The 14,736-nt window shown below is 37.2% G+C and overlaps 1 long non-coding RNA gene across 2 annotated transcripts in view; it reads right to left on the reverse strand.

Moving 5' to 3' along the window:
* Positions 1-210: 210 nt before the first annotated feature.
* Positions 211-14,736, reverse strand: part of LOC133258153 (uncharacterized) — a 148,398-nt gene continuing 133,872 nt past the window's right edge. For both annotated transcript variants that reach the window (XR_009739832.1, XR_009739833.1), the window contains exon 5: positions 211-297. This is a non-coding gene — a long non-coding RNA (uncharacterized LOC133258153). The remainder of the gene's footprint in view (positions 298-14,736) is intronic.

A 14,736-nucleotide genomic window follows, 5' to 3' on the forward strand; every position in this document is an offset into this window, starting at 1 on the left:
GTGACTCTATTGTAGTGTGTCAAAAGTAAATTCAGCTTGCCAGACTTAGAATTATTAAATTTATGCAAATTAAGCTAGCCTTTTGTGAAATATGCAAATATTTCATTCTTCATATTCCATAAATATTTTTGCTTCTAAAGGAGATATTTAAGAATCAAACTATTTTGCCACTCTTGTTGCAGAAAATCCACCATTCTTCTTTATAGAATATTGATTACAATCATCTTTCTCTTTATTATTAATTCACAAGTGAAAATTCATGGTGGGTGTATTTGATTGATGGAGCCATCACTCTACCTGTAAGGAGGGTAGAAAAGTAATGTTTTAATAAGAATGGAGAATAGCACTTGAGAACTGGTATTGAAATTCTTTACCACCCATAAGCTCTGTGAGTTGAGGGAGTCAGTTGCATACTGTACTTCATTTTCTTTATCCACAAACTAGGAATAATAGCAACTACCTATGAGGGCTACAGATAAGATTCAATTATTTAATTAATACAAACTTCTCTTAACATATTTCCAGTACATAAGACTCAATTAGTATTAGCTTCTTTCCAACAATATCATTTCTATTATCATTATTTGACATGTTCAACTTATTCATAGGATAAAATCCTCTGCTTTCTCCAATATTCATAAGCTCAGAAATTTCCCACGTTTAGAAATGCTATTGTGGTATCTTGAATCAAAAAGCATAAGAGTGCTATATAAATTAAGCATTCAATTCACAATCTGTCAATCAAAGCTTTCTTTCATTCATTTCTTTCATTCATTTCATCCTACCTATCTAAAACATTTTGCCCATTTTCCATGTTATAATTTACAGCCATCTAAGTCAAGATTTTTGTATCTGGAGCTGTTGACCATCACCTGTCACTCACTGTGCCAATATAATTAAAAGTTTTAGGCACTGTCACTATATCATGTAAAACAAGCCTCATTAATTATGTTGCTTTATAATACCATCCTTGATTTTGTGAATATCACTACCCACATTGCAGTAGTGGTTTATAAAAGTAGTGTTAAAATCACTGAGGCAGACATTGATTATCTACATCATAGCTTATAGAATTATGTTTTTGCAGCCTAGAAATAGATAAGATAACAACGGCAGTGGAGGGGCGGCGGGGAATGAACCACAGCAAAACTAAGGAACTAACGTCTTTTATAAATTAATCTGCTAGTTGTATATAAAGTATTTGTATAACAGTGTTTCAGAGTAGGCATGACTTTGGAGAAGCAAGCTGATGTGAGTCTGGATTTATTATTGGCAGAAAAATATGAATAATAGCTTTGATTTTACAAAGAAAAATAATCAGTAGTGCTTTGTGATGGGATTGGGCTGGGATTTAAATAGGATGGTGGCTTGATTAGGACTGTATCCAAGTGATTATTGATATAAATGGTTAAATAATAATAAAAATATCAACTTTGGATTACAGATGATAGGTTCATTATAGGAGTCATTGAGTTTGAGTTAGCATGAGTATATTCACAGGCTGCGATTGCACCTAGGTATGCAGTTTTGAAAGTTGTCAAAGATGCTGGATGAGGAGTTCACAATAAATGTTTACAAGTCATCAATATTGCAATGATTGTTAAGGTCATGAAAGTGGTTGAAACTGTTAAGGTTGGAAGCAAATAAAAATAAAAATAATTTAGTAAAATGTCTTTAGAAACACCCTCATCTGGATGTGAGTTTAAGCAAGAGAGAAAAATATGAGCCTTAGAGAGGTGATGAGAAAATAGCCACAGGGTATAATACAGCCCCAGACGGAAAACAGCATGAAACTATAGTATTGTGTGAGGCAGAAAAGTTATGGAAGCCAGCAAAAAATGACAATGTCCCTTCTCAGAAAAAACTGCTATGAAATGCAGAAAATCAGTATTTTGAAGTTGAGTATAAATGTTTTCCAAAGCTAATGTTCATATGATTAATAGTTTATTAAAAAAAAAAAAAAGAGTTGAGAGAAGAAGGCAGTCATGGAAATACAATAACTACTCTGTACACAGAAGAAAACCTATACAAGACAAAATAAAGAAATGAAGCAAGAAAATTTGTTCATTCAAATACCTTTAACATACAAATAAGTATAGTCAACAAAATCAAAAGAAAAATATTCTCCCAGAGACCCTTGGTCAAATTTCCTAGTTAGAATCCTGACATCCTTTAGTATTCACCATTTAATTAGTATTATTGCTCCTCTTTCTAGATAATGAAAGATGAAAATCCAAGTATCTAATTATCAACTCATTTTCAAATAAATTCCACTAATAAAAATACCTGAAGCAAAAGGTAATTTTCTCATTATAATACTGAAAATGATAATAATTAATAATTTATTTTGCTAAATATCCTTTATAATTTATAGCTTCTATTGGAGCTTTCCCAATAAATCTCTTGTATGAAACAATAGATATAATTGGAAGTCATCAATCATAATTTTTATTTGAAAAATGTCATAAGCAGAGTAAGCCCTGTCAGCCCCATTTTTACCTACATTTTACTCATTGTTCAGTGGTGGTGAAAGTCACTCAGTTATGTCTGATGTTTGTGATCCCAGGGACTACACAGTCCATGGGATTCTCCAGGCCAGAATACTGGAGTGGGTAGCCTTTCCCTTCTCCAGGGGATCTTCGCAACCAGGGATCAAACCCAGGTCTCCCACATTGCAGGAGGATTCTTTACCAGGTGAGCCACCAGGGAAGCCCTGAGTGCATAACTTATGACCATTGGCAAGAACTCATTGTTAATAGACTTTGATAATCAGAAAATATACTTTAAAATATTTTGGGTATTATATGAAATCATAGATAAATGGGCCAATAAATAAGCATATTTTACATTATGAATGAATGAATACAGCATTTGAGGCCATGTGTATCCTCCAAATCAGAAACTTCTTTGATGACCCAACCAAGTTTTTCTTATAGAGACACAGGAGATAAAGACTGCATTTTATTAAGACAAAAGGTATGGATTTGAGTACACTGGAATTCCCCCCCAACAAAATTGGTTGACTAATCTTCAATGTAATGATTATGCCAAAAACAATAATCAGTTTTATGTTTACCTGTTACACTGGTGTGGAGACTTATGATTATATATTAATTATATTTGAAATTCAAAGATATCATGTATTGATTATTAATTGATGGCTTCCCTGTGGTTCAGATGGTACAGAATCTGCCTGCAGTCTAGGAGTCCTGGGTTAGATTTCTGGATTGGAAAGATCTTCTGGAGAAGAAAACGACCCCACACTCAAGTATTGCTGCCTGGAGAATCCCATGGACAGAGGAGCCTGGCGGGCTACAACCCATGGGGCTGCAAAGAGTTGGACACAACTGAGTGACTAATGCTATTGATTATTAACACAAAGCCACAAAGGCAATGAGACAAAAAAATTACTTTGCTTTTTTGAAATTATTAAAAGCTAACTAGCTCAAAGCACTTCTATAAAAAAAAAATGATCTCAGATCATTCAGAACATTATTCATTTTTTATTTTAAATTAGATACACCACATGTACTCACACTTGAATGTAGTCACATAGCAAGTAACTTTTGTTTGTAATTAAACATTTGTGCTTTTTTAACGTTAGTAGGAATGCTACATTTTGCCCTCCCTTCAAACTTCTTCCTCCCATTCTTTAGCAGCAGGCAAGGTGTCTGCCTGTCTCTGTAATATGAATGGTTGAACATTTCTTGTAAAGAATGGAATACAGTATGCTGTAGGAATTGCATAAAAAATCTTCCGTGAATGGAAAAAAAAAAGGCTCTGGGACCTTGGATGTCACTTCCAGGAGAGACAAATTTATAAGCATAACAATCTGTCTTTTATAACTGACATCTAAGGTCCCAGAGGCCCTTTCCCTATCACTAAGGATATTTCATGCATTTCCTACAATATGAAAAACCTGTGAGTGTAACATTTAGCCATTTTTGCTGCACATAAAAGGAATTTTTTTTATTTTGTTGTAGATCCATACCCAAAATCAATTTTAATATTAAAGTTTCATCTTCAAAAGGAATGAGACTTCTACACCATTGCAATAAAGAAATGCTAAAAGATTAAGCTTACTCAGCAATTTACTATTTCACCAGGAACTAATAATAGAGAGGCCATCCACCCTTGAAGTGTAACAGTCACCCAGTGAGGTATATTCTCTTTGGGACTCAAAGAGGTGTGGCTGTCATTCACAGAACAGTGGTAGAAACACAAATGACTGCTTTAGTGGCCTGAAGAGCTAAGTGAGCTTTTCAAAGTGACATTTGCCATCGAGTATCTAAGGCATTAAGAAAAATAATAACTGTGGCTCAAGGAAGCTAAATGATACAACACCACAAGGCTGCGGAAATTATCCTAAAACTGTTGGAAATCATGGAAATGTCTTGACCAATCAGTGGGGTCATGCAGACACAAAGGCTGACTCCACCTTCAGGGCAAAAATTTTTTTTCAAAGATTCATTTCTGCTTATGACCAAAATTGCACTACTTTGTCAGAGTTAAGCAAGGAATATAGCAATATGGATTCCACTGACCTACGAGCATGGAAAAATCAATTCACTTAAGCTTACTTTTGCTTCTCTAAGCAACGTTTTGTAGTTTTCAGTACACAGGTCTTATACACATTTAACTATATTAGTCAACAAAATATTGCATACTTTGGGTGCTACTTAATCACATTTTTATTGCTAGTAAATAGAAGTTATAGGTTAACAGCTGTACTGATTGCTCATTTATTCATGCTTTTAATAACATGGAGCTATCCATTTTAAAAGGGTGAGTTTTATGGTATGTGCTGCTGCTAAGTCACTTCAGTTGTGTCTGACTCTGTATGACCCCAGAGATGGCAGCCCACAAGGCTCCCCCATCCCTGGGATTCTCCAGGCAAGAACACTGGAGTGGGTTGCCATTTCCTTCTCCAATACAGGAAAGTGAAAAGTGAAAGTGAAGTCGCTCAGACGTGTCCGACTCCTAGCGACCTCATGGACTGCAGCCTACCAGGCTCCTCCGTCCATGGGATTTGCAAGGCAAGAGTACTGGAGTGGGTTGCCATTGCTTTATGGTATATAAATTAGGTGAATAAAGTTGACTCAAGAAGAAATATGCAGTGTCCTTACTGTATAAGTGTTAGTCACTCATTTGTGTCCGACTCTTTGCAACACCATGGACTGTAGCCCTCCAGGCTCCTCTGTCCATAAGATTCTGCAGGCAAGAATACTGGAGTGGGGTGCCATTCTCTTCTCCAGGGTATCTTCCTGACCCAGGGATCACACCTTGGTCTCCTGCATTGCAGGCAGATTCTTTACGATCTTGAGCCACTAGGGCAACTCCATACTGTATAAGACTTTATAGACAGAAAAATGAGATATTTCCTGTAACATGTTTATCACAGTCCTAAAAAAAAAAAAAAAAAAAAAAACTGAGGCTTCCCTGATAGCTCAGTTGGAATTTTTGGTAAAGAATCTGCCTGCATTTCAGGAGATCCCGGTTCGAAGATCTGCTGGAGAAGGGATAGGCTACCTGCTCCAGTATTCTTGGGCTTCCCTTGTGGGTCAGCTGGTAAAGAATCTGCCTAATGCTTGACAAAAATTATTATAGCTCTTATCAATATTTTAATTCTGTATAGTTACATATTTTCTTTACTATATACTAAACATCCATTGCCACATATATATTTGAGAATTCATGTAGAATATTATCTAAATATATAAACAGGATATATTACTGGAGATTTTCAAATATTTTAATATTATTTGCAAAGATCCTTATGAATACAAAAATTATCATTGGTTTCAGTCTCCAAATGGAGTCCTTTGAAGTTATTCTCGGTTGCCTGCTTTTAATACTCCCGCTCATACACTTGCCTTGCTTATCCAGAATTTCACTGTTTCACTTTGTTGACAGTTATGCTCAGAAAACTTTCATGTGAGTGCCTTGCTCACATTTTTCCTCAAAGTTATTTGTTGACACTGCTTGTCTTAATCTTTGAGAAGGATTCTGCTGCTGCTGCTGCTGCTAAGTCGCTTCAGTTGTGTCCGACTCTGTGTGACCCCATAGACAGCAGCCCACCAGGCTCTGCCATCCCTGGGATTCTCCAGGCAAGAACACTGGAGTGGGTTGCCATTTCCTTCTCCAATGCATGAAAGTGAAAAGTGAAAGTGAAATCGCCGAGTCTTGTCCGACTCAGCGACCCCATGGACTGCGGCCCACCAGGTTCCTCTGTCCATGGGATTTTCCAGGCAAGAGTGCTGGAGTGGGGTGCCATTGCCTTCTCTGTAAGAAGGATGACTGTCTCTTATTGAACACTTCTGTTGTGCTCCTGTGCTTCACAGTTTATTACTGCAGCTATTGTCTCTTCACCTTCCATCCACAGTATTCTTGGCAATAGAAATTTAAATTCCTCTAGAGATGAATTTATTTATATGCAATATTAAATTAAAAAATAAACTAAGAGTAATAGTAATAATTATACATACATGTAGGGCTTCCCAGGTAGCTCAAACAGTAAAGAATCTGCCTGCAATGCATGAGACCTGGGTTCAGTCCCTGAGTTGGGAAGATCCCGTGGAGAAGTGCATGGCAATCCACTCCACTATTCTTCCCTGGAGAATTCCATGGACAGAGGAGCATGGTGGGCTTCAGTCCATGGGGTCACGAAGAGTTGGACACATCTGAGCAACACACACATATATATACATTTATATACAATGTACCACATGACAGGGAGTCCAGTGGTACACATATACACAAGTATACAGTTCTTTTTGTGTGTGTGTGTGTGTGTGTGTGCGGGACAGAAGGGGAGAGGGATGCTGGTGCCTTGGCGTCTCTGTCTCTGTGTATCTCGCTGTCTCTGTCTCGGAGCTTGGAAATGAGAGACATTTGGATGAGAGGACTGGAAATGGGCCTCAGGTGGCAGGAATAGAAATAGGAATCCTGGCAGAGCTTCCCGAAAGTCTGTCACTCCGAACCCCCTACCTAAGTCCCCTTTAGATCCTCTTCCCCATCACCCCCAACCCCGGCCCCTCACCCTTGTCAAGTATACAGTTCTATATACACATGTATATAGTTGAATCCACAAAACAAGTAGGGACTGGGTGCTAATTATACTTCTATTTACAACTAAATTTGTAGAACAGAGTAATTAAATGGCTTCCCTAAATTATGGCAATGTTTAAGCAGCCTCATACTGAGGCAGTGTGCAATCTTGTAACTAGAATCTCAAACATTATATTCTCTTACCATTCAAAATTCTCTTTTTGATAAGATGAGTAATATTAAATTAGTTACGAAGAATTACAGAACTTAAATGATCCATGGTTAAATCAATTCATTTTATATCCTGGAGCAAAAATATAATGATAGGCATAGACTTCATGTTTTTAACATTTAAATTCAAGGTGACTATATCCAGAACACACATTCAAACTTATATAATGTAGCTTCACATTCCACTTTTAAAATGTTAGTCCTTCTTGGACAATTAACTTGGATTCCAAGTAAGATTGCAGGACATTATGCTTCCATAAAACAGATATGTCCCTGTGCTTTAATTAACTTGTATCTTAAAGCTATGCATCAAATGTTGGCTTTTAGATGCCTTAGAGAAGTTTTTGGCTACATACATTTTGAAGGTGTTTCTGAATCAATTGTCTAAATATAATGAAAAGTTAATGACATTATTTTGCTATATTATTCACAGTTCTTTCAAAAATAGCTCTTGATACTGTATTTAGCTAGCTTTGAACTCAGTCTTAGACTATCTATCTAAACATCTGCTGCTGCTAAGTCGCTTCAGTCGTGTCCGACTATGTGCGACCCCATAGATGGCAGCCCACCAGGTTCCCCCATCCCTGGGATTCTCCAGGCAAGAACACAGGAGTGGGGTGCCATTTCCTTCTCCAATGCATGAAAGTGAAAAGTGAAAGTGAAGTTGCTCAGTCGTGTCCGACTCCCAGCCACCCCATGGACTGCAGTCTACCAGGCTCCTCCGTCCATGGGATTTTCCAGGCAATAGTACTGGAGTGGAGTGCCATTGCCTTCTTGTCACACACACACACACATATATATATACACACACACATATATATATATATATATATGTATATACACATATATTTATACAAGCTGCTGCTGCTAAGTCACTTCAGTCGTGTCCGACTCTGTGAGACCCCATAGACGGCAGCTCACCAGGCTCTGTGGGCTGGAGACCTGGGATTCTCCAGGCAAGAACACTGGAGTGGGTTGCCATTTCCTTCTCCAATGCATGAGAGTGAAAAGTGAAAGTGAAGTCACTCAGTCGTGTCCGACTCTTCACGACCCCATGAACTGCTGCCCACCAGGCTCCTCTGTCCATGGGATTTTCCAGGAAAGAGTACTGGAGTGGGGTGCCATCGCCTTCTCTGATATTTATACATATATATATTTGACTGTGTGGATCACAATAAACTGTGGAAAATTCTGAAAGAGATGGGAATACCAGACCACCTGATCTGCCTCTTGAGAAATTTGTATGCAGGTCAGGAAGCAACAGTTAGAACTGGACATGGAACAACAGACTGGTTCCAAACAGGAAAAGGAGTATGTCAAGACTGTATATTGTCACCCTGTTTATTTAACTTATATGCAGAGTACATCATGAGAAACACTGGACTGGAAGAAACACAAGCTGGAATCAAGATTGCTGGGAGAAATATCAATAACCTCAGATATGCAGATGACACCACCCTTATGGCAGAAAGTGAAAAGGAACTCAAAAGCCTCTTGATGAAAGTGAAAGTGGAGAGGGAAAAAGTTGGCTTAAGCTCAACATTCAGAAAATGAAGATCATGGCATCTGGTCCCATCACTTCATGGGAAATAGGTGGGGAAACAGTGTCAGACTTTATTTTTCTGGGCTCTAAAATCACTGCAGATGGTGACTGCAGCCATGAAATTAAAAGACGCTTACTCCTTGGAAGGAAAGTTATAACCAACCTAGATAGCATATTGAAAAGCAGAGACATTACTTTGCCAACAAAGGTTCATCTAGTCAAGGCTATGGTTTTTCCTGTGGTCATGTATGGATGTGAGAGTTGGACTGTGAAGAAGGCTGAGCACCAAAGAATTGATGCTTTTGAACTGTGGTGTTGGAGAAGACTCTTGAGAGTCCCTTGGACTGCAAGGACATCCAACCAGTCCATTCTGAAGGAGATCAGCCCTGGGATTTCTTTGGATGGAATGATGCTAAAGCTGAAACTCTGGTACTTTGGCCACCTCATGTGAAGAGTTGACTCATTGAAAAAGACTCTGATGCTGGGAGGGATTGGGGGCAGGAGGAGAAGGGGACGACAGAGGATGAGATGGCTGGATGGCATCACTGACTTGATGGACATGAGTCTGAGTGAACTCTGGGAATTGGTGACGGACAGGGAGGCCTGGCGTGCTGTGATTCATGGGGTAGCAAAGAGTCAGACACGACTGAGCAACTGATCTGATCTGATCTGATCATATATATATATATATATATATATATATATAAATGTATGCCCAGGTGCTAAGTCTCTTCAGTCTTGTCTGACTTTTTGTGACTTCATTAACTGTAGCACTTCAGGCTCCTCTGTCCATGGGAATCCCCAGGCAAGAACACCAGCATGGGTTGCTATGCCCTTATCCAAGGAATCTCTCCTACACGGGATAGAACCTGCATCTCTTATGTCTCCTGCATTGGCATGCAGGTTCTTTACCACTAGTGCCACCTGAGAAGCCCTTATAAGAACACACATACATATAAACCTTATATTTACATATGCTATGAACCTTAGCGTGAAAAACTGTAAACTGTCTATGCAGAAGAGGCACACAGATCACAGTCACTCAGATCAGTCTTCACTTTGAATGAACACTTCAGTGTGATCCAAGTAAACTCCTCTTAAGAAATTCATATATGATTTCTACTTATGGTGATGAAAGAAATCCAGTTTGATTCAACATATTACATTTAAATTATTCAGAAAGACATAGGTATATTTCTCATTTCTATAACATATTTTATTATTTGACTATTTGTGCTCAGTTTTGTGACATTCTTTGTTCCCAAAATGAGTTTTCATAAAGCTTTTGCAAATGATCTGTCCCCATGATCATGTAATGTATCTTCTATAGTTTCACGATGCTTTATTTCAGGTGTTTATAGAGATAAGGCCACTGAAAATAGCTTCCGGCAAATAGGGTGGTATAATAAACACCTATTTTATATCCCTTTGCCATTTTAATTTGATTGCTGAGGACTACTAAAAATTGGCAAATAAATAAATTTTCTTTTTGCTCAGTATTTTTTAAAAATTCAATAGCTCTTGTTACCTAGCACATAATATGAAGCTTATGTAATGCTTGGAGTAAATTTACAGAGTAAAATTGAGATAGATGGAGTCTGTTTGGAATTCTAGTATTCTCAGGATATTTAAAGGGGTGATGATGATGAGCTAATAAAAGTATAACTCAAGAAAATCAGACCATATATAAAGAGATCTGAACATACCACTATCAGAAATTAAAGTCAGAAAATATTAAGTATTTCCAAGTAACGAAACAAGGCACAGGAAATAGGTACTTTTTTAAAAAACCTATGCATTTCATTAATGAATGAAGGACCTGTCATTAATATTAGACCGTCATGTCCCTACTTGAATTACTGGCACATTTGTTCAGATTCTTCATTATTTGTAACCTGAAGGAAGGCCTTCAGGTCTTAGCAGCCACTTGAAGAAGGGGCTTTAAGAAGCCAAACCCTGTCTCATTTTCAATTCAAAAGTTGGAAACCAGCCAGTCTTAGCCTTTAATTGGGACCTTAATTGGGTTTTTGATGCCCTAATTATAAATAAGGTAATTGTAGAAATTATAGATGAATTAGAGTAATAATAACTTTAAAATAAATTTTAAGTACTTACAAAATAGATGACTAATATGACAGCACCACCTCAAACATTGCAATGCTTTCTACTTACCTACATGCATGCGTGTTCAGTTACTTCAGTCGTGTCCGAGTCTTTGCAACCTATGGACAGTGGCCCACCAGGCTCCTCTGTCCATGGGATTCTCCAGGCAAAAATACTGAAGTGAGTTGCTAAACCCTCCTGCAGGTGATCTTCCCAACCCAGGAATCAAACCAGTATCTCCTGCATCTCCTGTATTGCGGGCAGGTACTTTACCCACCGAGCCACATGGGAAGCCCCACTACATGCATATCTCTCATTAAATCTGGCTTAGATTTCAGGAAATTGAAATTATATAATTATACATATATCTTTGTGATGAATTGCATTCTTATCCTATCCCCAAAGATTTTTTTAAAAATCAGTATAATATTTAAATAAAAAGACTAACATTACAAAGTTAAAACAATGCATGTGCGCGTGTTTGTGTGTGTTCAGTTGCTCAGTCGAGTCCAACTCTTTGTTGTACCATGTAATGTAGCCTGCCAGACTCCTAGGCCCGTGGAACTTTGCAGGGAAGAATACTGAAGTAGGATACCGTTTCCTGCCCCAGGGTATCTTCCTGACGCTGGGATGGAACCTGCGTCATTTGCATCTCATGCATTGACAGGCGGATTCCTTACCACTAGCAAAACAACATAGATTCAATTCCAAAATCCACAACCTATTTAAAATGCCATTTCTGTAGGTGAATTATTAAACAGATAAATGAATGCCTATTCTTATTAGCTTGAACTTCTAAATATTAAAAATGTTAATGCCTTATTTGAAATAATAAGTCATATTTAATGTACCTTTAAATAAGTATTTCTACTGTTTGAATCCCATCCTATTTAAGGGGTGGCTCACTTATTTTCTAACTTTGTAACCACCAAATATCTGTTGCACACTTTAAAAAAAATCATCTGTGCTAATCGCCTTTCAGCAATTATATGTCCTTGTCTAATGAAGCAGAATACAATCAGCTCAGATTTTAATTTTAACGACATCTATGTCTGCTTTTTATTTTTATTTTTTTTTATATGTCTGCTTTTTAAACAAAACCGCATAACCGACACACAGCCCTTTCATTTGTTACAATGGTCTTGACTAGAACTTTGACCGAAAGAGCAATTAAATTAACATATACGGCATCACTGAGACTATGTTCATTTTGCTTTTGTCTTGACAGAAATGTTTGGGAAATAGTTGTCAAAGTCTCAGATAACTATCAAATCCTGGCCCAGCTACTTGCACCTGTGTGACATTGTGCTACAATCTGCTGCTTCTGAAAAACAAAGAAATAAAACCTATTGATTATATGTGTTGAGAGTTAAAATATAATACCTACCCAACTCTGCCAGGCAGATAGTTGAAATGGAGAGTAATAAATTGTATCTATAATTATAAAATGACCACAATATCTTGATGATGACACAGCCTAATGATTATTTATACCCATGGAACTCACTACCTGTCAAGTTCAACTGCATATTTCTCTGTATGCCATCAAACTTAACAACACTACTGATTGAATTGAGTTCCTTCAAACCTGTTTCCAGCTCATATCCTGGAGGAAATAGTACTTCATTTAAAATAATAAAATATACTAACAAGAAAATACATTTGTAGTTTCCTAATGACAATATGATTGAAAATATCAAAAAGATGTGAAAATGCCAGAGATTTATTTATTTATTTCAACTTCTTTTTTTTTCTATTTTTTAATTTCTAAAAATTTTTTTTCAATTATAGAATTCAATGTTATCATTTTTTTCATATTTATTTCAACTTCTAATCTCAAAATTTTAAATGTACATCCTAAGCTTTTAATTTTCTGTTGATCTATCTTCATACTCACTGATAATTTTCTCAGTTTTCCGGGGTACAAGATGAACAACTCAAAGGCATTATTTACTTCTCTTCTGTTTTTCTGATTTCTATAATTTTTAAGTTTTTCACTTAGTTTCCATCTCCATGTTGAAATCATCTGATCATACATTTTTTCCATTTTTTCAATTAGAAAAATCTAACATATTCAGTTCAGTTCAGTTCAGTCGCTCAGTCATGTCCGACTCTTTGTGACCCCATGAATCACAGCACGCCAGGCCTTCCTATCCATCACAAAATCCCGGAGTTCACTCAGACTCATGTCCATCGAGTCAGTGATGCCATGCAGCCATCTCATCCTCTGTCGTCCTCTTCTCCTCCTGCCCCCAATCCCTCCCAGCATCAGAGTCTTTTCCAATGAGTCAGCTCTTCGCATGAGGTGGCCAAAGTACTGGAGTTTCAGCTTTAGCATCATTCCTTCCAAAGAAATCCCAGGGCTGATCTCCTTCAGAATGGACTGGTTGGATCTCCTTGCAGTCCAAGGGACTCTCAAGACTCTTCTCAAACACCACAGTTCAAAAGCACCAGTTCTTCATGGCTTAGCTTTCTTCATAGTGCAACTCTCACATCCATACATGACCACTGGAAAAACCATAGCTTTGACTAGATGGACCTTTTTTCTAACATATTACACATATCCATTTCACATTTCTCATCTGATCTTCCTGACATCTGTGTTATATCTCATTCTGCTTCTAAAATTTTCTTTGTCTTTTCAGACTGTGTTTTTTCTCCTATTTCTGTGCACCTTGTAATTTTTGGCTGAGTGGTGAAAATGTTTTTAGGATACATGATAAGGGTTGTTTGGCTGACTGGCTATCTTTTTTTATTCAAATGCTTGTCTGGTTGTAGTATGGACTCAGTAACACTAATTAATTGACTTGAAATCTGTTAAGCCGAAATTTTTTATGTTTAGTTTTATACTGTAACACATAGATCAACTTTTATAAATGTCTTACATGCACTTGAAAATGTATGCTCCAGTGGACACATGTCAAGAGATCAATTATTAATGAATATGTTATATATATCTTATATTTCCTGTTGTTTTGTTTTAAAAATTTATCAATAAAATTCAGACTTAAATTGAAGAAATATGTTATATATATCTTATATTTCCTGTTGTTTTGTTTTAAAAATTTATCAATAAAATTCAGACTTAAATTGAAGAAGGTAGGGAAAACCACTAGACCATTCAAGTATGACCTAAATCAAATCCCTTATGATTATACAGTGGAAGTGAGAAATAGATTTAAGGGCCTAGATCTGATAGATAGAGTGCCTGATGAACTATGGAATGAGGTTCGTGACATTGTACAGGAGACAGGGATCAAGACCATCCCCATGGAAAAGAAGTGCAAAAAAGAAAAATGGCTGTCTGGGGAGGCCTTACAAATAGCTGTGAAAAGAAGAAAAGTGAAAAGCAAAGGAGAAAAGGAAAGATATAAGCATCAAATTGCAGAATTCAAAAGAATAGCAAGAAGAGATAAGAAAGCCTTCTTCAGCAATCAATGCAAAGAAATAGAGGAAAACAACAGAATGGGAAAGACTAGAGATCTCTTCAAGAAAATCAGAGATACCAAAGGAACATTTCATGCAAAGATGGGCTCAATAAAGGACAGAAATGGTATGGACCTAACAGAAGCAGAAGATATTAAGAAGAGATGGCAAGAATACACAGAAGAACTGTACAAAAAGATCTTCACAACCAAGATAATCACGATGGTGTGATCACTGACCTAGAGCCAGACATCCTGGAATGTGAAGTCAAGTGGGCCTTAGAAAGCATCACTATGAACAAAGCTAGTGGAAGTGATAGAATTCCAGTTGAGCTATTTCAAACCCTGAAAGATGATGCTGTGAAAGTGCTGCACTCAATATGCCAG

The sequence above is a fragment of the Bos javanicus genome, chromosome 12 (genome assembly GCF_032452875.1).
Source record: "Bos javanicus breed banteng chromosome 12, ARS-OSU_banteng_1.0, whole genome shotgun sequence".
Lineage (NCBI taxonomy): Eukaryota > Metazoa > Chordata > Mammalia > Artiodactyla > Bovidae > Bos > Bos javanicus.